This window comes from Brachyhypopomus gauderio, chromosome 3, assembly GCF_052324685.1.
Source record: "Brachyhypopomus gauderio isolate BG-103 chromosome 3, BGAUD_0.2, whole genome shotgun sequence".
Classification (NCBI taxonomy): Eukaryota; Metazoa; Chordata; class Actinopteri; order Gymnotiformes; family Hypopomidae; genus Brachyhypopomus; species Brachyhypopomus gauderio.
The window spans coordinates 26,279,623-26,292,482 of record NC_135213.1 but is presented as its reverse complement, the minus strand read 5'-3'; the positions used below and the strand labels follow the sequence as shown (position 1 = coordinate 26,292,482).

At 38.8% G+C, this 12,860-nt stretch overlaps 1 protein-coding gene across 12 annotated transcripts in view; it reads right to left on the bottom strand.

Moving 5' to 3' along the window:
* The window catches only part of tanc2b (tetratricopeptide repeat, ankyrin repeat and coiled-coil containing 2b), a 123,333-nt gene that overhangs the window by 72,062 nt on the left and 38,411 nt on the right, over positions 1-12,860 (bottom strand). The gene's annotated exons all lie outside the window — the stretch shown is intronic.

The window sequence follows — 12,860 nt, the reverse complement described above, 5'->3', positions numbered from 1 at the left end:
ATCCACACAAATTCACACTTTAGAAGCTCACGTGCTTCAGGTCACAGAAACAAATAAGCTGTTCTTTTTAGCTATTCGTTGTTCTTATCTAGTCAGTTCTGGATGTTCCAAAATGATCTAGAATGCTCTGTGTTTTCATCTCTTTTCAATGGTAGCTGGGGAGCCTGCATGGCAGAAGCCACCTGAATAGATGCCACACACTCCAGTCTTCACACAGGATTGATGATAGATGTAGGATAGATGTAATCAGATGAACTCAAGGTAGGCTATGAATGAACATTTTTAGGGTTTCATTCCCCAGGTTCACCTGACTCTGGGCTGTGGTGCAGTTGTAGATAACCAAGTTTAGATTTTCCAAAGGCATTAAAGACGTAGTAGATTGATTCTCTGAAAGTAATGGAAACTGAGAAAATCAACCTAATTTTAGCATAATCTGAAAATAAATAAAGAAAAAATACACAGTGCCTATAAAAGGTACAGGCATTATGTTTTTCATAAACTGTAGAATTAGACTTGCTACAATTTCAACCTAATACTAACAGTGTTCGATTGCACTTAAAGCTGAGTGGCTAGCATGATTATTTATACCTGGTCTTGAAAGTGCATTATTTTTTTTAAGTCAAGTCTGTCCAACAGAGCACAGAAAAATACTAAATTATACACACAGTAAAATTATTGTTCTTCATCTACATATTGATACACTTGGTCTGAAACTAATGACCATTTTAATTGTCAGATAAACAATCGATTATTTGAACAAATCAAGCAGTCTGATTATGGACTGGATCTTATTTTGCTATCAGCTTTTAAATATAGCTTGAGGATGTTTTAGGCATTGTTTACCAACTAACAATAAATAGGCTACAAGATGGATACTTCAAAAACATGTATTTTAATTAACGTTTATGCCAACATGAAAGGATAGATAAAAATTCCAATATTTTCTTTAAAACCAAGAAGAAGCAACGTACAGATGGAACAGAACATAAATAAATCAATACATTGCTCTAAAAATGTAGAAGAAATAAACAAGGGGGCGAGAGGGCAGGAACACAGACACATGCATCAGACTGAGTCTGATACAAGCATTACTCTAAAATTACAATACAGCATTTAAAAAATCTATATTCAAAGCATTATATGTTTTGTTCTCGATTCTACAATGCTGTGTAGATGTTCAAAGGTGTTCTAAATAAATGCTGCCAGGTACCCAGTAACTATCCACTTTCATGATATATGGAGGTGTGAGTTATTACTTTACCCCCAAAAGACAAGTACAATGTTCCTGAATATTTTTGTCTAGCTAAATAATTTACCAAGATGAGTCTTTATCATCCAGACAGTCAACGTACATCCTTTTCAGATGAACCACGCAGAGCTCAGGTCAGAACCATTTTGGCTGAGATAACATTGACATGCTCCTACACTTTGCAGGTTTTTGGTCGTGAAGGTGTTGACATTGCCAACACCACATTCCAGTAAGTGGTAATTACTACATGTCAGAGCATTCAGAGTCAGCACGCATGCAATGATGTCCCTAGCTATTATAATTGTTGGTAACTAAATATATTACTGAGTTTAGTCGACTACACTGATTAATTGTTACACCTCCAAATGCACGCACGCGCACACACACAGGCCGCTTACTCAGTGTATGTCACCGCTGTATATGGGTGACGGAGAGAGAGAGAGAGAGAGAGAGAGAGAGAGAGAGAGAGAGAGAGAGAGAGAGAGAGAGAGAGAGAGAGACACACATCGAAAGGCTAAAACAAAGAGGGCCAGCCGAGTGTATTATTCACCACTTTACCTCTGCTCTCGTATACAAAATGCTCTCACATTCACCATTTTAGACCATAATACAATGAAAATAAAAGTATCAAGCTATCATTATAGTAAATTAACTTTTAGCTTCATATGGTTGCTTAGATTATAAAAAAAATATGGAATATGATGACATTTTGACAAAACGTTTTCAAATGATTAAATTTTATCTCAGATATGTAGGAAACACTCCTTAAGGTGAATGTGAAGAGAGTGCACGAGCATGAGAGGTAAAATGGTCAATGAGAGTTGATTTTGCATATGCCAAAGTGCCACTGTGGAGAACATGAAGTATGAATAGCAGCGCAATATCCTGAACCTCACAGCTCAGTATGGTCAGTGTGGTGACGCAGACATCAGTGTGTGTGTGCGTCAGAGGCCGGACCGGATCAGCAGGAGCACAGCACAGCTCCAGACGACATCATGGTGCATACAGATAGCTCTGCATCTCTCTCACACACACACACACACACACACACACACACACACACACACACACACACACACACACACACACACACACACACACCCCTCAGGCCTGGGAGACCGTGTTTGGGTTTCGGTTGGCAGACATTGAATGTTCCAACCAGGCAGCTGACAAATGCCCAGTAAAATAGTACAGTACAGAGGAGTAGTGCTTACAGGGTAGACTGGCTGTTATCAAAATAATTATGATTCAAATGTTTTGGGGTATTAAGAAAAATTTGATCTATGAAAAGATGAAACTGCAATATTAACATTTATGATTACAAAAGAGTTATCGCATATATACATATAGCATGTAAGCAGATTTGGAAGAATGCCATGAGAGTATACATACATTAAACACTGAAACCATTTAGCCACAGACCAAAACGTGTGTCCAAATGAATTTCTAGTTCTACATTCAAAGGGCAGTTACAGGTAAGCAGCATGAGAGGTAAGAAGGTGGATGGAGAATAAAGACATGGTACAGAGTCCCTGACTTTAAAGAACAATACATTTCCATGTGAAAACTAATGTAGTGTTCAATCCCAAGAGAAAAATGCATTTGTGCATAGTGTTGACATTCTGTCGAATACTGAAGTAGCTCCAAGTTTTGGGTACAAGACTTCATGTGGTTCTTGTGATTAGCTTGCTGCATCAGTGTGATATGGAACCATGAGAAGCCCTTTGCCTCCTGCTTCCAGGCACACCTGTCTGCAGTGACTGACTGTCATGTTCTGGTGTTGATGCCAAGGGCTTTGAGGTCCCATGTGCAGACATTATTGTTGCATAACTGGGGTCTTTTTGGCCACTTTATATGCCAGACTGGAATGGGATGTGAATCAGCCAGTGCATATATCTCTGCTTCAGGAAGGTGAACATAGAGGCGGTGCCTGCCATTAGAGCAATGCATTGTTGGTGACCTTGTCTGCCCAAGTGATGCCAAGCATAAGGAAAAAGTTGATCTGCTGCTATTGTTTCATGGAAAACATCCAGGTCTGGCTGCATACAGCAGGGTGTTCGGCACACTGTCCATGTCCATTTGGACCCTGGTGTTCTCAGAGCTTGGCACTGGCCCATACTCTCATGGACAGTCCAAGATTCAAGAGGCAACCCATTCTACATGGAGCTCCATCAAACAAGGTTGAATATCTTGGTATACCCAATGAAGGTAAAGTGTTTTCTGCCTTTCCCCACACTTTTCAAGCAGCTGCCTGACTTTCTCTGCAAGCACCTCAAGCCTGCTCAGGGTGAACCATGGAACAAGATTCCCTGCAAAACTCAGAAGAGAAATGATGTGATGGTTACTGCAATTGATCCTGTTACTATTATCCTTGTACATGGCATGATCTCATGTTTTGTGGTGCACTACCTTCTCTCCAACACTGACGGAGGATTGTTTAACTCTGAGATGGCTCACTTCAGAACCTTTGGTGGTATAGAACCTTTTCTGGGTGCCTTCTTGGAAAATGTCTCACTAGGTCAATGTAAGCACCGTCACAACAGCTCCAAGTAAAAACAGTTTTACAGCTCCAAGTATTGCTCTACCCAGCATTCCATCTGTTTTGTTTGGTTCTTAATGACCCCTGATGCCATCGTCATTGGAGCAGTCCTGTGGTGATCTGATGGCTTTTTTGTGTGGTATATACGTCTGATCGTAGGACAAAAGATGGATCCAGTAGTCACTGGCACACTGCCGGGCAGTCTGCTTTCACTCATAGAGGACTTCTAATGCTTCTTCTCAGTCAAAGATAGCTCTTTGGGGTGGGCTTTGAACCAAATGGCAGACTTGACTGTACTTCCCAGAGGTAGACACAGCAGTGCAGTAAATAGCATCCCACAGATGTTCCCATCTCATGCTAATGTTGGTGTTGTGTGGGCCAGGTAGGGCTCTCTCAAAGGGTTGCATGAACTCCACTGCCTTTGCAGGGTCACAGATGTATACTCCTTAGAATGGTACAGTGATTTCAGCTGAAACGTCACAGCCGAGTGTAGTTTGCACTCTGGTTACTGTAAATTGTCTTGATGTTGCGGTAGGTTGCTGCACTTTGTGACATGAGGCTAAGTGGACATGAGTGCTTGGACCTTGGCGTTCACCATGACGCTTTGTGCTGGTACTTGGTCTTGAATATGGTGTTAGTGTTACAGAGATCATACTGACAGCAGCTCAAAGAGACGTGGTATATTTTTCATTCATTGTTCTTGTTCTGAACTACCCCAAGTAGAAGGGTCCAGCTGTAGTGGTCACTGCTAACTGAGGTACTGAAGACACTGAGAATGAACAGTAGTTCTTAAGAGAGGATCTCAGTGACACTTGCATCACATAACTTGTGCTGCATTCTCAGGTAAGGGGTAATATAGTTGCACTGGCAATGAAGATGTTAACTGCTGTTTGAAGTTGGGCCTTGAGCAGTTTTCAGTTTCCTCAGTTGGTGATATAATGGAGCAAACAATAATGGAGATATAATCAGGTTGTTTCTGATGGTGAAGCCTTCACTATGGAGACCACTGGTCTTATATGATGGCTTTCTGTACCTGTGGAAGGAGAAGTCTAACTTTCAAATGCTCTTTTGAAAAATCTTAGTTTCCTGTAGGGTAATGATATCTATTTATAGTCTGCATGGTTCGTTGCAAAAAACAGTAGTCTTCCTGATGTCCCTGATATCCTACACATCTTCTGTAAGGCCAGGTGTCATGGTCCTCACATTTAAGTGCTCATCTTAAGGGCTTGATTGTTACAATGTTTCTTGCTTTTGCATGGTGTAAGGAATATTGATCCACCTCTCCACATATTAAAGGGGAATTGAAACAAGTCATGGTTGAGCCTCGGAAATATTGGTACCATCATTAGATTTCCTCAGGCAGATGGAGCTAATCCTTGACTTGTTGTCTAACCATACCAAGATTTTGCAGGCAAATGACTAGCTCAACTGTGATTTGTATCTATTCTCCTTCAAAATGGAAATCTAAAGGATTTACAATAAAGGGGGAAAATATCAATGCACCTACAGTACAGACTTGAAATACTCATCCAGCTTCATAATGAATTCAGATAAGTTGCCTATAACCTAGCCCCTTTACTGGTAATTCCATATACTGTTTGCTCTCTACTTCAAACATCAATGAAGAACAGCACTGTACTTGTATCAAAAATAAAATGGAACCTCTATCATATACAGCAGAGCTGGCAAATTAGAAACCTCAGATTCACGTCCACTTCACTTTCTTAATTTTAATACATTGCTCCAAATCATAATAGAAGAGCCAGACCAGTTTTATGTACAGGCACATAAATCAAGGTCTTATATAATCAAGAAAAAAAAAAAAGACAAAAATGTCATACAGACAAAAGTAGACAGCTAGCAGGGGTCAGAGTGGAAGTGTAGGATGAATTAGCAATGGAAGTGGAGACTCAACCATCATTATAAAAGACAAGACTATAATGAAAGTACAGGTCAATGGCTCTGATCCAATGTCAGCAAGCTGTGCCACCCCAAACTCCTTGGGAGCCCAGCAGAAGCCTTCCTACTTGGAGTAGTCACAATGATGACATTCCCCACTGCCTTCGCACCAATACCACTGACTTCAGAATACATAAACCAAACAGAAACTAATGGTCTATGAAATACATATGGTGTAAAATTCAAATCTGACATCTTAGCAAAATGTTACCTTATTTAAATTCAGGCTAACTCACTCAATTACAGAATTCTCCAGGCAAATTGTGTAACAAATTGGAAAGCTTTTTTTTTTCTCTCTCTCTTCATTTTACTGGCCCTTTCCAGGAACAATCACCAGTACAACAGCAGTCATGGCTAAAGCGGAGGACAAATTTTGATTGCGGTGTAAAAATCACAATTGACAAAATACGGCACATTTGCAACACAGGCAGGAAACATCACAGAAAACTATTAGCATCGCTTTTGTTGTGATAAACAATTGATTGCCTGATCTGGTTCTGAAAGCTGTTATACAAAAATGTAGAAGTATTTTTCACAAGCAAATACACAAAACCACTACATAATTTGGAACGGAATAAAATATTTTGCAATAAAAAAGGATTAACCCATATATTGTTCATTCGTATTCTAGATTGTTTTGATTTATTATTCCATTTTTACACACTTACTGAACCTTGGTCATGGATCACAATCCAGATAATATTTGATAGCTTTTACTGTCAATGTTTACAAAATTACACTAGAATTTTAATTTTTTAAATATATATTTACACACTGTATAGTCCTACTCTTAAGGTTTTATCATTAATTGTAATCATTGTGTACATATGTAATAATAGTTAATAACTGGGGGTAGGGTGTTGTTACTGTTAAATGTACAATAGAGAAATAAAAATTTAATTACTTTTGTATTAAAATTACTGTATTCTGACCGTCATCCCAATAAAGAGCTAATAAAACAAAATGAGAGAGAGAGAGAGAGAGAGAGAGAGAGAGAGAGAGAGAGAGAGAGAGAGAGAGAGAGAGAGAGAGAGAGAGAGAGAGAGAGAGCTGAAAGAAAAGGGTGGGGCTTTAATCAATATGGAGAAGAGAATATCTATTAACTCAAAGTGACTGGAAGCATCACCAGGGTCAATAAGAATAATAAGAGGTACAAAAACAATAACGTAGATGTAAACAAGAAGACAGTTAGAATAAACTGACATTTTAAACATTTTAAAATCTAAGCAGAGCGAATCATTAGACTGGTGAGGAATGAACCTCCAAATCAGAAGAATTCTTCCATGCAAATTTTTCACTCTATAGGAATTCTGAAACAAATCTGAAACTGCCCAATTCAGCTTAGTGTAACTCTGCATAAGGAAAACTATAGGAAAAACAGAGACTAAATTACAAGGCATTTACTCACTTGCTGGATTTTGAAACGTTCAAATTTTCAATGCCAATTTTCCTTAGAATTGAAAAGCCAGTTTCCCTTTTAACAATCTGTCTCAGCTTTTGTTTAGACGGCTTCTGTGAGCCTCCAGTGCAGTCTCTAAAATGTATGTCTTTAGAACTTTAAATCTCATAGCTATATTTCATATGCGAGATTTAAATATCCATCAAAACATAATACCAGCAATGAAATTGTTAGATTCCTAATCACTCATTTATAAAAAGTGCATTTTTCATGCTTCAGAGAAACATTTTCCACTGAAGACACCAAGCTAAAAATTGATGAACTACCAAAGTTCCACGCAATAAAGTCATCTCTCCAGTAAGCGTTGTAAACTAGAAATAAATGGTACTGACAAAGTGAGAAAGCTATTTTGAGGCTTTTCCACTATTTTGCCATTTTGTGGAATTTTCCACTTGAACACAAAACTACAAGGTTTTCAAGTTCCTAGTGTTAATACTGCTTATTCTTTTTCCAGGCATGACCCTTATCTCAGGGCAAAATGGAGCCAGACGAACTATAAATCTCTGAACATGCCCTCTCCCCGCCCTTTTCCTTGTTCTGTATTCCACAATGTGTGTAGGTTGGGGAGAAACCTGGAGAAATTAAGTTCAACTTAAATCTAATACACTGGCCAAACCACCTCCAAACAATTATAGTCTCTTCTGAATTTATTCTATATCCAGAGGCAAGGTTAAGACAGACACACATACCGGCTGGTTCTATAATAGAAAATACCTAATATTATATATGTAGCATAATCTCATTCATAATAAATATGAGATATATCATTATGCAGTATTAATGCTGAGGAGGGTAGCATGTCTGAGAAAATACCTAAAAGTTGTGAATATCAGGCGTAGCAAACAGTTCTGTCTTACAAATGAATGAATGAATCAACAAATAAGTGAACGAAGAAATAGGTAACATTAACATTCACAAGGAAGATTTGCACATGCACCCATCATAAAAAAGTTTAAGCACAGATAGTAAGAGTCCAATGGAAGATAATCGAACTACAGCAATCTGACACCAGTCTGGGACACCTATCCAACTAATACAATGTATAGATAGTATACATAGTATGAAATACATAACCATCAAGGTCTTATGTCTTTTAGAACAATCAGTAAGATTCTAGGATATCACTGTATGTATCTGTCCTGTCACATTAAGCACAGCTTCAGCACACTACTAGCCATGTCCAGATCGCCCAGCATCTATTCGCCTGTGATGGCTCACCTCTGAGACGGTGTGTTTCCACAGCAGCTCAAATCATGACATGACCAACATCCGTGCAAATCCCACACAGGAGCAGGAAAGAATGAGGGAGGAGAGGAGAGGTGATGGAAGGACGAAGGATGAATGCTGATGAAAAGGAGAGAGAAAAGAGGGGAAGAGAGAAAGAGGAAAAGAAGGAAAGGGCTCCAGACAGAGGGGGAGCTTTCAGGAGTCGAAGCTGTGTGGAAAGGAAGCGCCAGGTGTCACATGAATGAGTGTGCGCACAGACACACACATTCAGACTCACATGCACGCATACACACACATGGAGAAACACCCACAGGCATACGCTCTCTCCACTCAGGGTTATATCTTCTTTTTTTCCACGCATTTCCCTCTCTTTCATAGTTATACCACAGTGAATACTGAACACCTCTTCATTTTTATGATTCCATTGGTTCGTTTTTGCACAAACAAATCAGAATATCCACACCTTCATATCTCCATGTTCACAATTGATAAAAGAGGCCACTAACAAAACTGCCCAACAGACTCACAGTTGGGCTTTTGCCGAGTGCTCATTTCATCCTTCGCACCCAAATATACTCAGCATTGGCCCCATTATCATAATGGTGCCCAGCCCTACATCCTATATGCACATTGTCCATCTTTCTCGGTCACACACAGACATCTCTCAGAAAGCTTGGTTGTCTAAGCAGTTCTAAAAGCCTTCATCAGGATGCAATCTCCCAGAAACTATTACACAAAAAGAACAGTATTGTGTACAGTATTGAGCAGCTTTAACTGCTTTTTAAACTGGAGTTATCAGCATATATCCATAAGGCCTCGACTGATGCTGCTTTTTCAGTAGTCCTAGAAAAAGAAACCACCCTGCTGAAAGGGAGACAGACACAGAGAGACAGATTAGACTGTGACAAATGGTGAATTACAGTAAAATAAATGAGTAGGAGAGGAGGCGTTGGGTCAGCCAGGCCATCATCTGTGTCTGGGATAAGAGTGTGGAACTCAAGAGTGGAACACTGAAGTGCCACTTTCTTGTTTCTCGGTCTTTCTCTCTGCATTTTGTGAGAGAGTGAGACACAGAGACAGAAAAAAAAATGAGTGAGAGAGAACTGTCACTAACTGAAATTATGATGAGATCATCAAACGCTCCTCTTATCTCACCACTGCCATGGCAACGCCAGAGACAATGCGTCTAAAGTTAAGTGATTTGCTGCACTTTTGTCATGGACACTTGATGATGAGGTCACAGGCTGGGCAGAGATGGGGTCAACACAAAGGTGCATGGTACTTTGTGTACACACATCCCACTACCATCAGATCACTGTTTTGGTGGCATAGAGGATGTAGTGGAATGTGGTCATATGGTCACCACAGCTTTATCAAGGAATCCATGACAACAAATCCATGTGGTCATAATGGCACCATTTTATACAGGAAAATGTTAACTTTATCAAAAGCTGTCCTAGCATTGCTTTGTGAGAAAAAGCATGACATTCAGAGCAGTTATGCAGGTTAGACATGTTGTATTCGGTTGCAATTTGCTCGACTGCCTGTTCATCAGAACGATTCTTGACATCCTCCTCTGACCCCTTTTGTTGACGAGCTGTTTACGTCCACAGGATTCTGTTTCAAAGGATACCTTTCCTCAGTCACACCATTCTTGGTATACTCTCCACAATATAGCACAAGAAAACCACACAAGATTGGCAGTTTTTGAAATGCTGGCCATGGCTCTTTCACTGATGACCATGCCTCATTTGGAGATACTCAGATCAATGTTCCAATTGAATTTAGTTTTTCAGCAGTGATTCTTTAACATAAGAGGTGGTTCTGATTCCCATCATACAATATCAGGCTCCTACTAAATTGGAAAGTGAAAGACCCATGAACCCAAAACTGACATCAAAGCTAACATAAAAAAACAACATACAATATTAAAATCTAATATCTAAAAAAATCTATTGAGGTTGTTTCATGTTCATACACATGCCGTCCTTTTTATTAGTCTTTCAAATGCCTTTCACATATATCACTCATTACTCTTAGGAATCTTAGAAAACAATGGTTTTGATGGAAATACTACAAACTAGGCCCAATTAATCACCGAGAGGCAATTGTGTACCTTGGGACACCACAGATCAGACCACCTACCTTTACAGAGATTCTGTACATAATGATAGAAATATTACGGGGCTTTTCACTGTCCTTTAAAAGCATACTCTAGTTTCACTCTAAAGCTAGTTATACTCTAAACTTATAAGCATAAGCTGATGTGACTCTGGGTAACACTACCCAGAAGGAACCAGACATTGGAAAGATTACTGAACACCTTGTTATATGCCTGGAGGATAAACTTGCTTTTAAATATATACACTTGACTATGTCGTTGTAATTTCTAGACATCTGCAAGTAGTCTGGGACCCTTGGATTGAGTCTATTAATCTGTTTATCACTGGCCATCCCTACTTCATCATTATCTACTTCATGGAAAAGCTGGTTAGCTTTCTGTGATTGTGCAGAGAGAAACACACTGGTACTTATTTATTTATAAGTCACTTAATGGCCAAATGCCATCATACATCACTTCAGTGCTTTCTGTAAATAATAAACATCATGTATTGATTAGCCTTCAAGTCTCTAGCTTTTACTCAAACAGGAAAGTTTCTTTTTAGCTCCAGTGCACCAATGAGCTGCAAATTGCAACAAGATTTGCTACAGTTCTGCTCACTGATATTTCTTAACCATATTAAAGGAGCAATAAGACATTTCCCCCAATGATTCATCTTCACTTTATGAAACCGCTATATTCTGACTCCTATTGGCCAGGATGACTAATACTAAAAGATTTTCTATATTAAACTTTATATTAAACATGGCCACCTCCATATAGGGAACCAATATTTCGATTTCATCACAGCTTGTTTTCGCCCAATGTATGCAACTGCTGTTAAAACGCTTGAAATAGAGCAAAATCATCACAAAGTGTTCTCCTCTTCCCATTTTTATCACAATTTTAATTATCGCGTTACATAAGTTACTTGTGGTCAGAAGATTGCTAGCTAGTTAGCTTGAGTTAGCTTGAGGCTTCAAACAACCAGGATTTTGCTTAGGCTTCCTGGATTGTGTTGATTCCACAAATTTTACCTGGATTGCACCAATTAGAAAATCTAGCAAGCTTGAGCAAAATCCTGGTGAAGACTTTCACTTTCTGAACCTGGATTATACACCTCTGAAATTCAGCCAGTTTAAGGTCTCTCAGCAGGCAGCATATTTAAAGTATCTAAGAAATTGGACGGCCTACGTGTTGGGAGTGCGCACGCTATGATGGAAAACGGTGTCTACGTAGACAGCTCACTAAGTTTTGGGACAGACACTATATGTTTACAAGTACACAATTAAATGCAAAATATAAGGACATATAATCATTTATTTATATAATGAAATTTTGAGCTAGAGTTAGATGGCAAAAATAAAAAAAATAAAAAATTAAAATAAAAAAAATAAACCATCTACAAAACAACATTTGAGACAGGCATACTGGAATGCCTAACTGAAGACTTTCTTTTCTTTCTTTTCTTTTTAGCAGAAGCCCAGTAATCTCTGCTTTAGAGATTACTGCTATAGCTTAATGTGACAGCTTCAGAGGTGGCCACTACAGCTGAAGTCTGTTATAGCTGCCACAAAGTCAATGTATTCATATAGGCCATTTTACAATAGCCATTGTCACAAAGCAGCTTTACATATGACTGAGTTCAATCCCCCAGTGAGCAAGTCAAAGGTGACAGTGGCATGCCCCCCCCCCCCCCCCCCCCCAGAGCATGAGGAAGAAGTATTAAGAGAAACCAAATTTCAGAGGGAAAGCATCCTCTATCTTTCCTACAGAACACCTACCTCCAAGGTCACTGAAAGCATTTAATCTACCACATGACATGGCAGCTGTGCAAAGTTGCAATGCTTTGACAGTTGGACTGGATATGAAAACAACTTTCATTACTTACAACACTTATTAGTCTTTTAGTTTTTATTCAAATGTGAGGCTAAACATTTTAAGGGCACAACATCTGTGGTTTTCCAGACTTGCTATAACTTGCTATAACTATAGCTATAACTGATCTGAAGTTTTTTTTTTTTTTTTTGAAAAATATATCTGGCAAGTGTTATAATACTACCAATATCTACATTATGCTCACCAGAGCATATTGTGATGTAATTCCTTGCAATATCCATAACATATTACTACACTGCCAATCCCTACCTGACACCATTAGTGGAACACATTTATAAAATATATCAGGCCACAGGAACATTTCTCCAGTATCATTCAAGACAAATTTTATATGAATTGATTCTTTATTTCAAATGATGGACTATTTAAAATGGTTAAATATATGCTTTAAGTTCTGCTTTATCTGAAGAAACTCTGAACACATCCA